The sequence below is a fragment of the Paroedura picta genome, chromosome 4 (assembly GCF_049243985.1).
Source record: "Paroedura picta isolate Pp20150507F chromosome 4, Ppicta_v3.0, whole genome shotgun sequence".
NCBI classification, from domain to species: Eukaryota; Metazoa; Chordata; class Lepidosauria; order Squamata; family Gekkonidae; genus Paroedura; species Paroedura picta.
In genome coordinates, this window is record NC_135372.1 from 131,045,613 (window position 1) to 131,061,269 (window position 15,657).

Here is a 15,657-nt window from a genome sequence, read left to right on the forward strand (position 1 = left end):
AGTTTCTTTTAAACAAGAGGAAGAAAATATGTACCAGGGGCTATTAGAGTTTTTAATCTAAAGTTAATTCCTATTATCTTACAGAATCGTAGAGTTGGAAAGGACCTCCAGGGTCATCTAGTCCAACCCCCTGCAGACTGCAAAAAATTCACAACTACCTGCCCACCTGCAGTGACCCCAATAAGAATTAAGGCTGTCATGGAATCTATTGACTTGCTACTTCCTTACTTAGAAAACTGCTAAATATGCCACTCTGTGTTGCAGGTGTGGTTTTGTGTACTGAATTTGGTCAGCCATTGTTGGAGGCCATGACACTAGCATTAATCCCCACTTAAAGTTACTTTTCTTTACTGGAGGAGGAATCTTATAAATTGTCATGGCTTAGGACAATGGGCAAGATATGGTCAGTTATCGGTTTTACTTCTTTATCTATCAAGGAACTGGGGCTTGCTGAAAAGCAATTCCAATAAAGAACTGGAAAAGGTTCGAGTCCAGGGGCAACTTTAAGATCCACAATGTTTTATTCATAGTATAAGCTTTTGGGTGCAGGCTCACTTCTTCAGATAATGGATCAGGCAGATAGAGTACAATAGTTCTACTAATCCTAGACTTGGAAGGGGCCATCCAGCCCAACCCTGTGCTCAATACAGGATCAGCCTCAAGCATCCATGATAAATTATCTGTCCAGTCGCTGCTTAAAGACCACTAGTGATGGGGAACTCACCCTCAGCTTAGGCAGCTTCTTCCCCTGTTGAACTATTTTGATTATGATTTTTCCTCTCTGATATCTAGCTGGTACCATTCTCCACATAATTTAAACCCATTACTGCGGGTCCTATCCTCTGTGCCAACAAGAACTGATCCTTGCCCTCCTCCAATCTTTGAAATACTTCCAGAGAGCCATCGTGTCCTCCCTCAACCTCCTCTTCTCCAGGCTGAACCTTTCCTCATAGGACTTGGTCCCCCTGCCCCAGATCATTCTCATTGTTCTCCTCTCAACCCCTTCCATCTTGTCCCCTCCTTCTTGAAGTGAGGCCTCCAGAACTGCACACAGGACTCCAGGTGCGGTCTGACCAATGCAGTATTCTTCATGCTTAATGAGTTGGTTCTTTACAATTTTTTTGACCTGATAGTCTGTCCTCCTTGCTTTTGATATTTAAATGAGGTTTTATTGGGGGGGGGGGTATCCATGGATCTTTTGTAACCCGACACTAGCTGATTCTGGGAGTGACAGGAAATAAAAATCATCATCATCATCATCATCTGAACTCACCTGGCCTACAAAGGAAGAAGAAGAAGAGTTGGTTCTTTATGTGCTGCTTTTCTCCACCCAAAGGAGTCTCAAAGTGGCTTACATTTGCCTTCCCTTTCCTCTCCCCACGACAGACATCCTGTAAGGGAGGGGAGGCTGAGAGAGCCCTGATATTACTGAAGAAGATGAAGAGTTGGTTCTTATATGCTGCTTTTCTCTACCCGAAGGAGTCTCAAAGCGGCTTACATTCACTTTCCCTTTCCTCTCCCCACAACAGACACCCTGTGAGGTGGGTGAGGCTGAGAGAGCCCTGATATCAATGCTCGGTCAGAACAGTTTTATCCGTGCTGTGACTAGCCCAAGGTCACCCAGCTGGCTGCATGTGGGGGAGCACAGAACCAAACCCAGCTTGCCAGATTAGAAATCTGCACTCCTAACCGCTACTGGCTCTCTTGCCAAACTGGCTCTCTTGCCAGAGAGAGTTTTTACTCTAGCTAGAATGAATGCCCATTCAACGGTGGTTATGAACAGCTGCCTCTTGCATCTTCCGTGCTCTGATAGAATTTGTTCTCTTGGTAAAACTGATTCTGTCTCTCATATTTTATTGGGATGCCCCCCGTATTCTAATCTTCCATGTCATTTTATTCTACGTTTTTTGGCAATCCTAACCCAAGCAGGGCAGTCCCCTTCCTACTCTCAGGTCAAAATCCTAATATAACCATGGATGTAACAAAAAAAAATTTCCTTTTATCTTTTGGGAAATAAATAGAGATTATAAATGAAATTTCAGATTGTAATACTGCTCAAGGCATTGAGTTATAGAGCTTTTATTGGACAAAGGGAAAGAAAGGAAAAGGTTATTTAAAATAAGAAAGGCATGGAGAAATAATAATCACAGCTACCAACAAAATGCCCACTTGATTTAGGGATCAGCAGGCAGGGAACTAAAGTTGCTAACCAAATTAATTGCAAGTGGCTGTCTTCCCTCCAAATAAAACACCCTTTATTGGCTCAGTATCTCAAGTTGCTTCTGTCGCCTCCTAATCAATTCTGCATTCAAAACTTCTGTCGCTTGAGCTGTGTTTGAATTTCTAGGGAGACTGATAGAAGCACTGTTGACATGCACTAATTGTATCCTATAAAGAGGAGTGAAAGCAAGGCACACCCCACTGCATGCCTTAAAAAGTCACTGTGCTTCCATCCACGCAACTATGCGACTTACCAAGGACCACTGTCGCTTTTTTCTTTGGGAAATCTGGAGCGCACAGGCAATTGTTGACTTTGAGCCGAAAGCATGCACGGAGGCCTTCTCCCATGGGTCTAAGGCTGACGTTTCCCCCTGGTATGCCAGGAGCTGAATCAACCACGAACGCGAGCAAAACATATGTGGTAAAGACAAGAAAGAATCAATAGAGACAGAGCAACAAATAAGAGAGAAAATTGATAGGAAAGATCCCAAACAGTTGCACAGACAGCACTGTGGCCACTTAGCCAAAACCAAAGAAGAAGAAGAAGAGGAAGAAGAGGAAGAAGAGGAAGAGGAAGAGGAAGAAGAAGAAGAAGAAGAAGAAGAAGAAGAAGAAGAAGAAGAAGAAGAAGAAGAAGAGTTGATTCTTATATGCCGCTTTTCTCTACTCGAAGGAGGCTCAAAGAGGCTTACAGTCACCTTCCCTTTCCTCTCCCCACAAAAGACACCCAGTGAGGTAGGTGAGGCTGAGAGAGCCCTGAGATTACTGGTTGGTCAGAACAGCTCTAGCTTGGGTGGGGAATGAGGTTCAGAGGGCAGCAGGCAAACAGGGAAGTGCAGACTCCAAGAGAGAATTTGGCCAGCCCAGCATCCCTTAGGTGGGGAGAGGAAGGTTGTGTCCTATTCCGTATCCTTGAGGACTGGAACGCTTCACATGCACAGCTAATCCGAGTTGCTACAGCTTGTGGTCAATTGCAAAAGCTCAGAGCCTCTCTCCCTCTTCTCTTTAAGGAACTCTGTGCTCTCTCTGTGCCTTTTATTAGGAAAATATTGCCTGCTTAATAAAAGTGAAACCAAGAGAAGCAACAGCAGCAATAACAAAAGAAACCAGAATTAAAAGGGGGTGTGTGGCAAAGTTATGGTGTTTTTTTTTCTTTATATGCTGTTTAAATGGATAAATTGTTTCATTTTTTTAATTAATTACGATAATTACAAAACACTGAATTTGTCAAATTAGTGTAATTAATAACAAAAGGAACACACAAGCTTAAAGTCTAGACAGCGCTGGGGGGCAATTTTTCTCTGTCCCTTTCACTGAATAGCAATTGGCCACCAGAATCTGACCCAATTGGTTTTAGATATTGCTGATATTAGAAGGTCTTTGGGAAATATTTGAAACAGTCGGAGCTGAGGAATTACTGGTTGAAAGGGTGCAAGAAGTGTGGGATCTAGATAGAGAACAGTATTTAGCAGAGCTAGAAATGCAATTTCATTGTTTCTTTGGATAATTGCATTTAATTGAATTCTTGGACCGTTTCCGCATGGAGGAGTTAAACCCGTGTGGCCTCATGCTTGCAAATGCTGGATGGTAAACCTCCCATTTGCAGCCCTCCATATGGGAGACCCCTCCCATGTTTTCCCTCTGCCCTGTCACAGCTGCAAGGGAAAACAAAGCAAACTTTTCCTCCCCCCTCTGCTCCTTGACTTGTCAATCACAGCAAGCCACCAATCACAGCACAGCAGTTCTCTCATGGGCTGAAATTTTCCCTTCCCCCCCCCTCAGCCCTGAAATTATTTTTAAGGCATTTTCGCGTTACTATGCTGTAATGACACAACACAGAAGCAATTTTACTATAAAATTAATACTTCCGCATTGCTATGGAGAAATGCCAGAATGATAGCTCGGACGGCATTTTTCCATCTTCGCCAAGCCCGGCTACTAGCACCTTACCTGTCCTCAGAACACCTGGCCACAGCGATCCATGCAACGGTCATTTCCAGATTAGACTTCTGTAACTCGCTCTATGCGGGCCTTCCCTTGTCTTTGACTCGGAAGTTACAGCTGTTCCAAAATGCGGCTGCCAGGGTCCTCACTAGAACACCTTTGAGGGCCCACATTCAGCTGGTGCTTCGTCATCTGCACTGGTTACCAGTCTGTTTCCAAATCAGATTCAAGGTATTGGTATTGACCTTTAAGGCTATACGCGGCCTGGGTCCCGTCTACCTACGGGACCGCTTGGTTGCTTATGCCGCTCGCAGGGCACTCCGCTCTGCGGGTATGAATTTACTGGTTGTCCCGGGCTCACGGGATGTTCGCCTGGCCTCGACCCGGGCCAGGGCCTTTTCAGTCCTGGCCCCAACCTGGTGGAATGAGCTCCCAGAAGAGCTAAGGGCCCTGCGGGATCTACCAGCTTTCCGCAGGGCCTGTACAACGGAGCTCTTCCGCCAGGCATATGGTTGAGGCCAGGGCAGCTCTCCCACTAATCCATCAGAGGATCCCCTCCAATATTGAGATCTCTAACATCGAGATCATTGTTAGATCTATTGTATTGGTGCCACCCTCTTCTGAATATTACTCTCCCCACCAGGCTGAACTTGGGGGGAACTCAGGTAACTAAGATCAGAATTGTGACCACCGCCGCTTATATGTTATATGTAACTTTTGATGATGTTAATTGGGGTTTTTATGGGGATTTTATTGTGTTTTAACTATTTATGTTGTAAACTGCCCTGAGACCTATTTGGAGAAGGGTGGTCTAAAAATTTAATAATAATAATAATAATAATAATAATAATAATAATAATAATAATAATAATAATAATAATAATAATAATAATAATAATAATGCATACCTCCCCCCTTATTGAGGGGGGATTTGTGTTATTTCGGACTCTATTTATGTCTGGGTAGATGTGTGGGAGGCTGGAAATGGTGACTGGACTCCGATGAGTGATTGTGTGAACAGTGGACTGGATGATTGGGAGAGGGCTGCTTCAACGTGTGCCCCCCCTCTTTCCCTATCTGGCCCCTGCCACTTATCTGTCTCAGCTGGTAATAAGTAAACAAAGAAGGGCATTTACCCTTGCAAGATGCTCTGTCTTGCCTTCAGCTCTTGTTGAGGGTCATTATAAGAACATTCCCCTTACACTGAGACAATGTTTTTGTGGGAGTGGCGAAATTGATACAAAGAGCCTATATTGTTCCACTGCCCTGCTTATGTAGACATTCGTAGCAGCTTGATTGAACCACTCCTTAAAAAGTTGCCAGAACATCATGATGTAGATCAAGCAAAGAGGCTGCTAAGTGATGAGTCCCCCCAGGTGACAACTCACCCCCCAGGTGACAACTCAGATTTGTGCTGCCGCCATAAAAATCCGATGCTCTAAAGTAGCATAATTTTAACTTCTATTTTATGATCTGTTTTAAATTGTATTATATTAAATGACCATATTCTTTTGGTCTTTTATGTATTAACTATGTATTAATTTTTATCTTGTAAACCGCCGTGAGCCTAAGGGAACGGCAGTATAATAACAACAACAACAACAACAACAACAACAACAACAACAACAACAACAACAACAACAACAACAACTTGGTCTGAACAACTGTAATAAAGTTTGAATCTGAAAAGGGATTGTGTTTGCCTGCCTGATCCCAAAAAGACCATGGACACTTTAAAAAAAGATTTCATTTTTACCGTCCTTGCCATTAAAAAAAAAAAAAAATACTCGGAGCAGGAAATGGAGAGGGGAGTGCGGGTGCGAGGGCAGGACAAGCTAGTGTGTCTGTCATGTATTTCCCCCTCCATATGGGGTCACCCCTGGATGCTCACTGATGGGACTCAAGATAAAATGTGACAAGTCCAGTTTTGGTGATTTCCTTCATCCCCAGGCAAATCTGGCCAAGAGTTGAGCCAGCCCCTGGACAGCCTCGGGATGCAGACAAGGCCATGTGGAAGGGGCTCTAAAACCTGCCGGGAACCAGAGACTGTCCAGAGGCAGAATCCTTGTACGTAAATGGTCTCAACATGGTTCTATTCCAAAACTTGTTCCTTATTGCAAATTGTACACACATGCATGCTAATTCTCACAGATGTCCCTCATCCCGCTGCACCTTTTGATTGTCCAGAACATGTGTGTGAGAGGGGGGGAAATGAATCTGCAAAATAAATTCTTTCATAGGTTGCCTCAGTCTGTTGGAAGGAGAGTGAGAACTCTGTCCATTTTGCTTCCTGACTTTCCAATAGGGTGTATATACCTCTGCTCTCTTTTTGGGTGTGGGATCCATGGAGAACAAGGATCAATTAAAGTCATGACACTCTAAGATTTCAACAAAATTCTTTGGTAAAACCACAGAGCTCAGTAGCTTTCTGGAGTGTCATGATGTCACTTCTAAGTAAAATCCAGGAGTAATGTTGTCAAAGTCACTTTCCTCCCCCCCCCCCCATTTTCCACCCACTAAGTGGACACAAGGGACAAGGGAGCACCAGTGGGATAATTTTTGTCACAAGCCAAAAAGAAGAAAAGTAGGCTTTTATATCCCATTTTTCTCTACCCTACGGAGTCACAAAGTGCCTTACATTCACCTTCCCCTCCCCACAACAGGCACCTTGTGAGGCAGGTGGGGCTGAGAGAGCTCTGAGGGAACTGTGACTGGCCCAAGGTCACCCAGCAGGCTCCATGTGGAGCAGTTGGGAACCAAACCTGTTTCTCCAAATTAGAGATCTGTCAGTGTAAGGCACAGAGACAGACTGTTTCTGCGCTTGCTGCTTCTCTTGCGGTTCCCTCCTCCTGCTGTGCTCAGAACTTAATTAAAAACCACCCAACTTGATCAAACTATAATGCACCATAACGACTGAATGCTAACTCCTTGTGAAACGGCACTCCTAAGCAGGTCTACTCACAAGCAAGTCCCTTATTATTCAGATGGTCTTTCTCCCAAGATTTGTCAGATATTTTGTGTAAAAGTAATATTAGTTAATATAGAAATTATGAGACCGGAAAAGGTAGTATTAAAAGAGACTATTTTTACTAGGCTAACAGGGTAGGGAAAACTTGAAAACAAAACAAGAAAATACATGGCTTCCTATAGCATCTGAATTGAGTTTATCATGCTGAGAATTCTCAGTTGAGAGCAGGGTGGCCATCTTTGGGTTAGGAAATATCTGGAGACTTTGGGGGTGGAGCCAGGAGTGAGTGGGATTTGGGGGCAGGGAGGGACTTCAACGGAGTATAATGTTACGGTGTCTACCCTCTAAAGCAGCCATTTTCTCCAGGGGAACTAATATCTGTTGCGTGGAGCTGAGCTATCATACCAGAGGATCCTCAGGTCTCACCTGGGGACTGGCATCTCTAGGTGACAGCAAACACTTTCAGAAGTCTTGTTTTACTGCTTAGTAGCTGCCCATCCCCCCCCCCCATATGGTTCCCAGGAGCCCTTGAGATCCTCTGGAATCCCTCCCAATGGCTCCATTCAACGAAAAGGCCCTGGCCTTAGTCAAGGCCAGGCATGCTTCCTGTGGACCCGGGACAACCAGCAGATTCATACCCACAGAGTGGAGAGCCCTGCAGGGGGCATAAGGAGATAAGTTGTCCCTTAGATAGGTAGGGCCCAGGCCACCAAAACTTGATCCAGAAGCTAATGTACTGAACTTGAACTTGAACTTGATCCAGAAGCCTGTCCCTAAAGATCCAGGAAAACATGAACATGTGGAGCTGCCTTCTACTGAATCCAACCTTCAATCCATCAAGGTCCATAGTGTCTATTCAGATTGGTAGCATCTTCTCAGAATCTCAGGTGGAATTCTTTCACATCGGTTTACTGCTTGGTCCTTTTTAACTGGGGATGCCAGGGATTGAACATGCGCCAGAAGAGATTGTCCAGTCGCCTACGAAACGCTGAAAGCTGCCAACTGCTCAAAGGCAAAAAAACATCAGAATACTGCTTGTTTTTGACTGTGAAGAAACCACGGCTGCTATTTACAGAATGCTCAGCTCGAGAGGAAGTGGGAATTGCAGAAAAATAATTCGACATTTGAACGTCTTACTTGCTAAAAAAAAAAAAAGCATTATTAATTTTCAGACATAAACAGCCTCCGTTATCAACATATTCTCATGTGTGAGTCCCAAACCTCTGAAGTTCAAACTGTCGTCAGTATTTGACTGGGACGTCTAAAATCAATTGGAGAGATTCATTCTGCCTGCCTTCTCTCTGCACGGCCGTCAATGCCTGGTGTCCATTTGGCTGCCCAAACCTTTAATAAGCTGGGGAGCGCTGATATGACCTATTCTGGTCTGTTGAATTTGTGTGGTGAAGCCTGATAGCAAAAAGGAAAAGGAAAAGAATAAGAAAGGAGTTCACCAGGAGGCAGAAGCATAATTAAAAAAGCTTCCTTTATCTCGAAATTTCATTAAAAACAACGAAACACTCTAAGATATATAGGACACAAGTTTTAATTAAATTGCAGCTGCTCTTTGGGGAGTGCAATATTCAGGGTACATTTGTCTGCAAGCACCCAAAGAACCACTGGCTCTTGCCAACTAAAACTTTGACGTTTTAAATTTCAAGCTTGTCCTGGACTCCCACAGAGCTAGTGATGTAAAAGGTTGATCAGTCTCTCTCCTTTGTGAATTGAATCCCTAGATATTGCAAAGGGAACTTCAAGGTCCATGGCTTGGCCAGCCTGATTTTGTTGACACGTAGCGCTACTGGTGTTTTGTCATGAGTATGACTCAAGCACTTCTGTAGGGTATAATGCCTTAGATTTAGGGATGGCAGTCCCTAGGTGGGACTTGGGGATCCCCTGCAATTATAGCTCATCTCAAGTCGAAGAAGAAGAAGAAGAAGAAGAAGAAGAAGAAGAAGAAGAAGAAGAAGAAGAAGAAGAAGGCTTACAATTACCTGCCCTTCCTCTCCCTACAACAGACACTCTGTGAGATAGGTGAGGCTGAGAGCTTTGACTGTACTGCTTTGCAAGAACAGCTGTCAGAGACCTGTGACCCAGGTTACACAACTGGCTGCCTGAGAAGGAGTGGGGAATCAAACCTGGCTCTCCAGATTAGAAGCCACCCTCCTTAACTGCTACACTCTCCCAGTTCCTCTGGAGAAAATGGCTGTTTTGGAGATGACAGCCCTGCATAGATTCTACTCTCCAGGGGAACTGATGTCTATAATAGGGAGATGAGCTGTAATTCCAGAGGGTTCCCAGGTCCCACCTGAAGGTTTGAAAGCCTACTCCCAGGTTTCCTATTCATGTCATAACCAGGCCCAGATCTGCTTCTTCAGATATGACTGTATTGTTTACTTTTTCGTGGTAGCCCACGGTCATGGAAAAACTCATGGGGGGGATATACTACACTGAAGCTCCTCCCTTCTTCAACCCCTTCTTCCTCAAGCTCCATTCCAACATCTTCTATTTCCCAACCCTGACCTTAGTTGTTTTGCCTACTCCTCACTCCTCTTCCCATGGACCTTTCAAGCAGTGGCAGGGCACTGAAGTCAAGGCTGGGAGGTTACCTGCCTCCCTATAGCCCTATGGTCTCCCTATAGCCCTATGGTTCCCATCATAGCTTTGTGAAGGTCAAAGGAGAACATTTCCTCTCTTTTTCACCAGCTCTATCTCATGAAGACCCCCAGGAAAGCAGTGGAAGCTGAACAGATGCCTGGAGACAGTTTTGAGATGGAAGTCTTCAAGCAAAGGTTGGATACACACTTTTCTTGGATGCTTTAGGATGCTTTGGGCTGATCCTGCATTGAGCAGGGGGTTGGACTAGATGGCCTGTATGGCCCCTTCCAACTCAACGATTCTATGATTCTATGAAGAGGGCTATGGAGCTCAAACTGAAACCTTACAAAATAGCAGTACTACTGCTGGGGCAGGGAGGGTCTGACACAGAAAACGGATTATGTGCTGTTCTGAATCATAGCTTGTTGGTGCTCCTTGACCCGGGCTTCCTGTTGGCATCATTGGACAGATATGTACTAAATAATTAAATTAAATAAAATAACAGTAATCTTATTTTCAGGAAATGGAACATGCTGGGTGATCTTCAGCGCCTTTCTGTGCATCATGCCTTTGTGAGAAATGTGGCATGACTGGAAAATTTTAGGAAGTCATGCTGAGGATGTGATTAATGCTTTTTTTGGGTTATTACAGGCTTTGATCCCTTCCCTTTCTAATGCAAGCCCTTTAATTAATGCGCTGACACCACTGTGGAAAATATTTGTAGATTGCTGCATGTGAGCTTCCATTTCCTGAAGGATGGACCAGAGTAAATATCAGGTGCTTCCCCCATCTGATTTCTTTTGATTCTGTCTTTTGCATTATTTATCTGTCCTCTCCCCCCTCGCTCCCCCCCCCTGAGTGTTTTTTACAGCGGTTGTCTCACCAAAGGCCTCCATAAATCTCCGCATTTTTGTGTTGTGGGTGAATTTGATTTGAGATATTATTTTAGAGCAGAGATAAGTGCAAATGCAATGCTTTCCCCCAAAGAGTCTAGATCTTGCCATTAATAAATGGACGCAAATGTGTCAAGGAAAATGCCTGTTGAAAAAATAAATAAATAACAGCGTTCAAGCAAATTGCTTGCTCCTGGTAAACAGGTTTCCTGATATAAAACGACAGATACTTTCTTCATAGGAAGTGACAAGATGGGCCCTCCGGGTGTTCCTAGTTAAGGTTTTTGTAATTGAATGTTATCTGCTAGGACAGTAGTAATTTTCTTGGAGATGTATATCAGACCAGTGGATAACAGACATAAATGCTTCACTCATTGGTGGGAGTTGGCAAAAGATGGGGATTGACAAATCCCCCTGGGGTGGGAGTTCCAGAGTTCTGGGGCCATCACGGAGAAGGCCCTCACCTGTGTTGCTGCCTGTCTAATCTCAGAAAGTGGAACACCCAAAGCAAGACCTCTGAAGACAGCCACAGTGGTTGGGTTTGTTTCTAAAGGAGTAGGTCGTCCTACTAATGTTTCGTATTGGTCTTGTTAAATTTAATGGATCTTAAGTTGCCATCCATCAGTGTAACAGGAGTTCCACCAAGACCAGCCTGGCCAGCGATTCTGATTTTCTTGGAGGGGGGGGGCATCATCTGGGTATAAAATTGGGGTCACTTTGGGTAGGTAGTTATGAGTTTCCTGCATTGTGCAGGGGGCTGAACGAGATGACCCTGGAGGTCCCTTCAAATGCTATGATTCTAATGGTGAAGGAGGGGAGAACAACTGTTGCTGTGTTGACTTCCTACTCTAAACCCTCACATGGTCCCCTACACCAGGGGTAGTCAACCTGTGGTCCTCCAGATGTCCATGGACTACAATTCCCATGAGCCCCTGCCAGCATTTGCTGGCAGGGGCTTATGGGAATTGTAGTTCATGAATATCTGGATGACCACAGCTTGACTACCCCTGCCCTACACTTTTTGATGTGATCCATTGATTCACAGGACCACAGCTGCAGGAAACATGGGGGTGGTGAGGGAGCTGCCACCCGGGCAACAGCCATTGTGCTTTTTAAGGATGTAAGCTCCCAACTCGCCTCCGGGGAAAAGGGATTGGTAATAATAGATAATTAAGACCCACTGTATGTCAGACTGTCCTTTTCATATACTTTACAAAGCGTAGGAAGAGATGAAGAAATAGGACCTGGGAGGAAAATAACATTTGATGATGCTCTATATCTGTGTTGCCCTGCTGGGCTGCACCAACACGGCAAGGCGGTTGTGCTGGAGCAGAGAGCCTGCCAAAGTTCAGAGTCCAGTCAGGGAAGTCAGAGTTTACCATAGAGCGGGGCAGGAAGTGAGGTCAGACGAAGCTGGGGTCAAAGAGCCAGGAGTTGCAGGAACAGAGCTTTGCCATGGCGAATCAGAACAGGAGTCTCAAGAGACAGGCAGGGTAATGTTTCAAGGCTCTGCTGAAATAGCCAGAAACCAGGTGAGGCAGCCCTCCGCCAGACAGCCTGCAGCTGGAGGAGCTGCAGCTGGATCCCATCTACCCTGACAGCGAGCTGCCAAGCTTGCTTATCTTCTGACAGCTGTCAGGGTAGATCACCACCTCCAGTGATGCCATTCTGAGCTTGCATGAGCCTTGGCCTGAAGCCGCCGGCACAACTTCCGGACTTGTGGCTGCTTTATCCAGGGGCTTGACATAATACGGCTGGATAACAGCATGGCTGGGCCTAGGCTGCTCATCACCAGGTAGGTCAGGCAGCTGCTGGTCTGTTGCAGGCGGAGGCTCCTGGTTTGTGTCTCCAGGGTTTGTGTCTCCCTCTGCCTCTGGAGTGCCCCCTGGTGTCGAATCCGAGGTGGCGGGCATGACAAGACCACTCATTGCACAAACGGTAAAAGCACAGGAAGAAGAATCCCAAAATGTCAGCGTTTGTAGCGGATTTCACCGGAGTCAGATTTGCACTCGTTGATTTCCAAACCAAGCTGATAGACAAGCCATTTCCCTGTTGTGACCTTCACTGGGCATTGGCACACCAGACAAAAAAGCCCATTTCTTTGTAGATTGGCTTATGTTTGTAGAAGCCTCTAAACTTAGGCAGTAGCAGGTCCCGGTATTTGGGGAGACCAGTGCCATTTTAGAAAGACAACCCAAAGAAAACTCGGGTTATTCCTCTGTTTATTCTTTCAAAGGATTGACGTTTCACCGATCACCATAATATATTTATTCACTTATTTAAATTACATTTATATACCACCCTCCCCTGAAGCACAGGGCAGTTCACATGGAACATGAAGCTCAATAATATTGAAGATTAATTTGCTCTTTCCCAAACTAGAACTTATCAGCATTCAAGAAAAGTCATCTCTAGAGTTGCGATGTTCCCACCCGATCACTGGCATGGGGTGTCCAATGCCAAAGGATCCACTCTCTAAAGCATCCTTTTCCTCCAGGAAAACTGAACTCTCATCGACAAATGGGATGTAATGCTGAGGATCTCCAGGTCCTACCAGTTAATGTTTTAGAGGATTTCTGTGTCATTTTTTACTAAAATTTCTAAACTAAAGGGCAACAGATTAAGAACATCAGAAGAGCCCTGCTGGATCAGACCAATGGTCCATCTAGTCCAGGGGTAGTCAAACTGTAGCCCGCCAGATGTCCATGGACTACAATTCCCAGGAGCCCCCTGCCAGCGTTTGCTGGCAGGGGGCTCCTGGGAATTGTAGTCCATGGACATCTGGAGGGCCGCAGCTTGACTACCCTTGATCTAGTCCATCATCCTGTCTCATGCAGTGGCCAACCAGTTCCTCTGAAGGGCCAACAACAGGGCACAGAGGCTGAGGCTTTCATAAGAACATAAGAAGAGTCCTGCTGGATCAGACTAGTGGTCCATCTAGTCCATCATCCTCTCACACAATGGCCAACCATTTCCTCTGGAGGGCCAACCACAGGGCATAGAGGCTGAAGCCTTCCCCTGATGTTGCCTTCTGGGACTCATATTCTATTATTATTGGTATTGGTTTTGGTATTGGTATTTGGAATGTGGAGGTTAAGAACATTAGAAGAACCCTGCTGGATCAGACTAGGGGTCAGTCTGGCCAACAGGGCATAAATGCTGAGGCCTGCTCCTGATATTGCCTCCTGGCTCTGAGATTCAGAAGCTTGGTGCCTCTGCATGTGAAGGTTCCCTTCAGCTACCATGGCTAGTAGCCACTGATAGACTTCTCCTCCATAAATCTATCTAACCCTTTAAAACAATACAGAACTAAAACAAAGGAAGCAAACACACTCTGGGTGTTCACCAGGCAAGCTAATTTACGTAATGGGCCAAGGGCCAAGAGTCCTTTTGCTGTTGTCCACCTGCATGCACTCAGGGGCCTATACATCCAACAATTGCTGGGCTAGGTACCTGCAACTAGAGGAGAAAGCACTTTGTATTTTCCCCAGATTCTTCCCCTTGGCATTTTAATTTAAATTAAATGTTTTCCAGTGGTGTTAGATCTCTGCTTGTTTGGACTCATAATTCCTAAATGCTATTGTCAAGAGCGTAGCTAAACATTCCTATCTTTGCTCACTTGGGGATATCTCTCATCTCTTTGAGGTATTCTCCTGTATACAGAAGTATGTAGGAAAAGAAAGACTCTGCTTACAGCCGGTATTAATTCTGGAAGTCTTATCTCGCTTGATGAATGGAAATTATGAGATAGTGCAGCAGGTATATAATGAAACTATTAATTCTGCTCCATAATATTCAGACATTAGAATGGGCAGGTGAGTAATGCTTCCCTTTTTTACAGTCCTAAATTTTGGGGAACTATTGCTAATGTGTCACTTGCTTTGTGATCCCATGTCAAGTAGGGGTTTTTTAAAACTCCAAACTAGAGAGTTGGATCCTGTGAGCCCTGGAATCAAAGATCTGCTGGGCTAATAAAAGAGGCAGAAAGGTCGGTTTTAGCTCCTCCTCCCCCAACAGCAGCTTCCCAAACTGCATGGCTATTACTACACAAGAGTCTTGGGTCCCCCAGGAATAAACTGTCTTGGGGAATAAAGAACTGCTGGAGGAGGGGGACATGGGAAACTTCCATAACCATCAGCAACTTCTGTTGATGGCTAACTGGATCCAACCCAACAGCTAAAAGACAAACAAAACTATCCATTTTCACAAATCACCCAATGATGAACAGGTTGACCACCTAATAATCCCTTGCCCACATACCCCCCTGGTCAGTTTTATCTTCATTTCTATCTTCACTTCACCAGATGGGACCTGGAGTTCCCCTGGAATTATAGCTCATCTTCAGGTGACAGATCAGTTCTCCCGGAGAAACAAATAGCTGCTTTAGAGGGTAAACTTCATAGCATTATAATCCACTGAGGTCTCTCCCCACCTAAATCACTCCCAGCTCTACTTCCAAAATCTCCAGGTATTTCTCAACACAGAGGTGACAACCCTACCTCCATTATCTTCAGCTTGGTAGCTACCACATCCATTCTCTTGATTGGTTCTGCTAGTTGTTCACCAATCACATCTGTTCTTTTGTTTGGTCATGCCAAGTTGGGTTTTTTTTTTGTTTGTTATTTGGGGGGGGTGATGGAAGAGATTGGTCCCATCTGCCTTTACAGCAGTCCCCTTTGCCCCACCACATTTTCCTCTTTTATCTATTAGCCATGCTTCTTCCTGGGGAGTTCATGGACTCCATTAGCTATTGCCTTGATTCATAAGGCAAATAACTTGATAGAACATCAGTCCCAATTCCATAAATTACAAGGGCCACAGAAACAAAAGTTTCTCTCCCTGCTACCGATAGAGATGGATGAACAGTCAGTTTTCACAATGATCCCCTTGACAGCAAAACCATTTATAAATGGCTTTTGGTCTCTCTGTTGACCACAACAGGGATTTGAGTGTGGCAGGTCATCCTTGCCATGTATACACAAGACTTTCAGAAGACAGCATTGATAGAAGGATACTTAATGTAGTCCAAACTTTTTC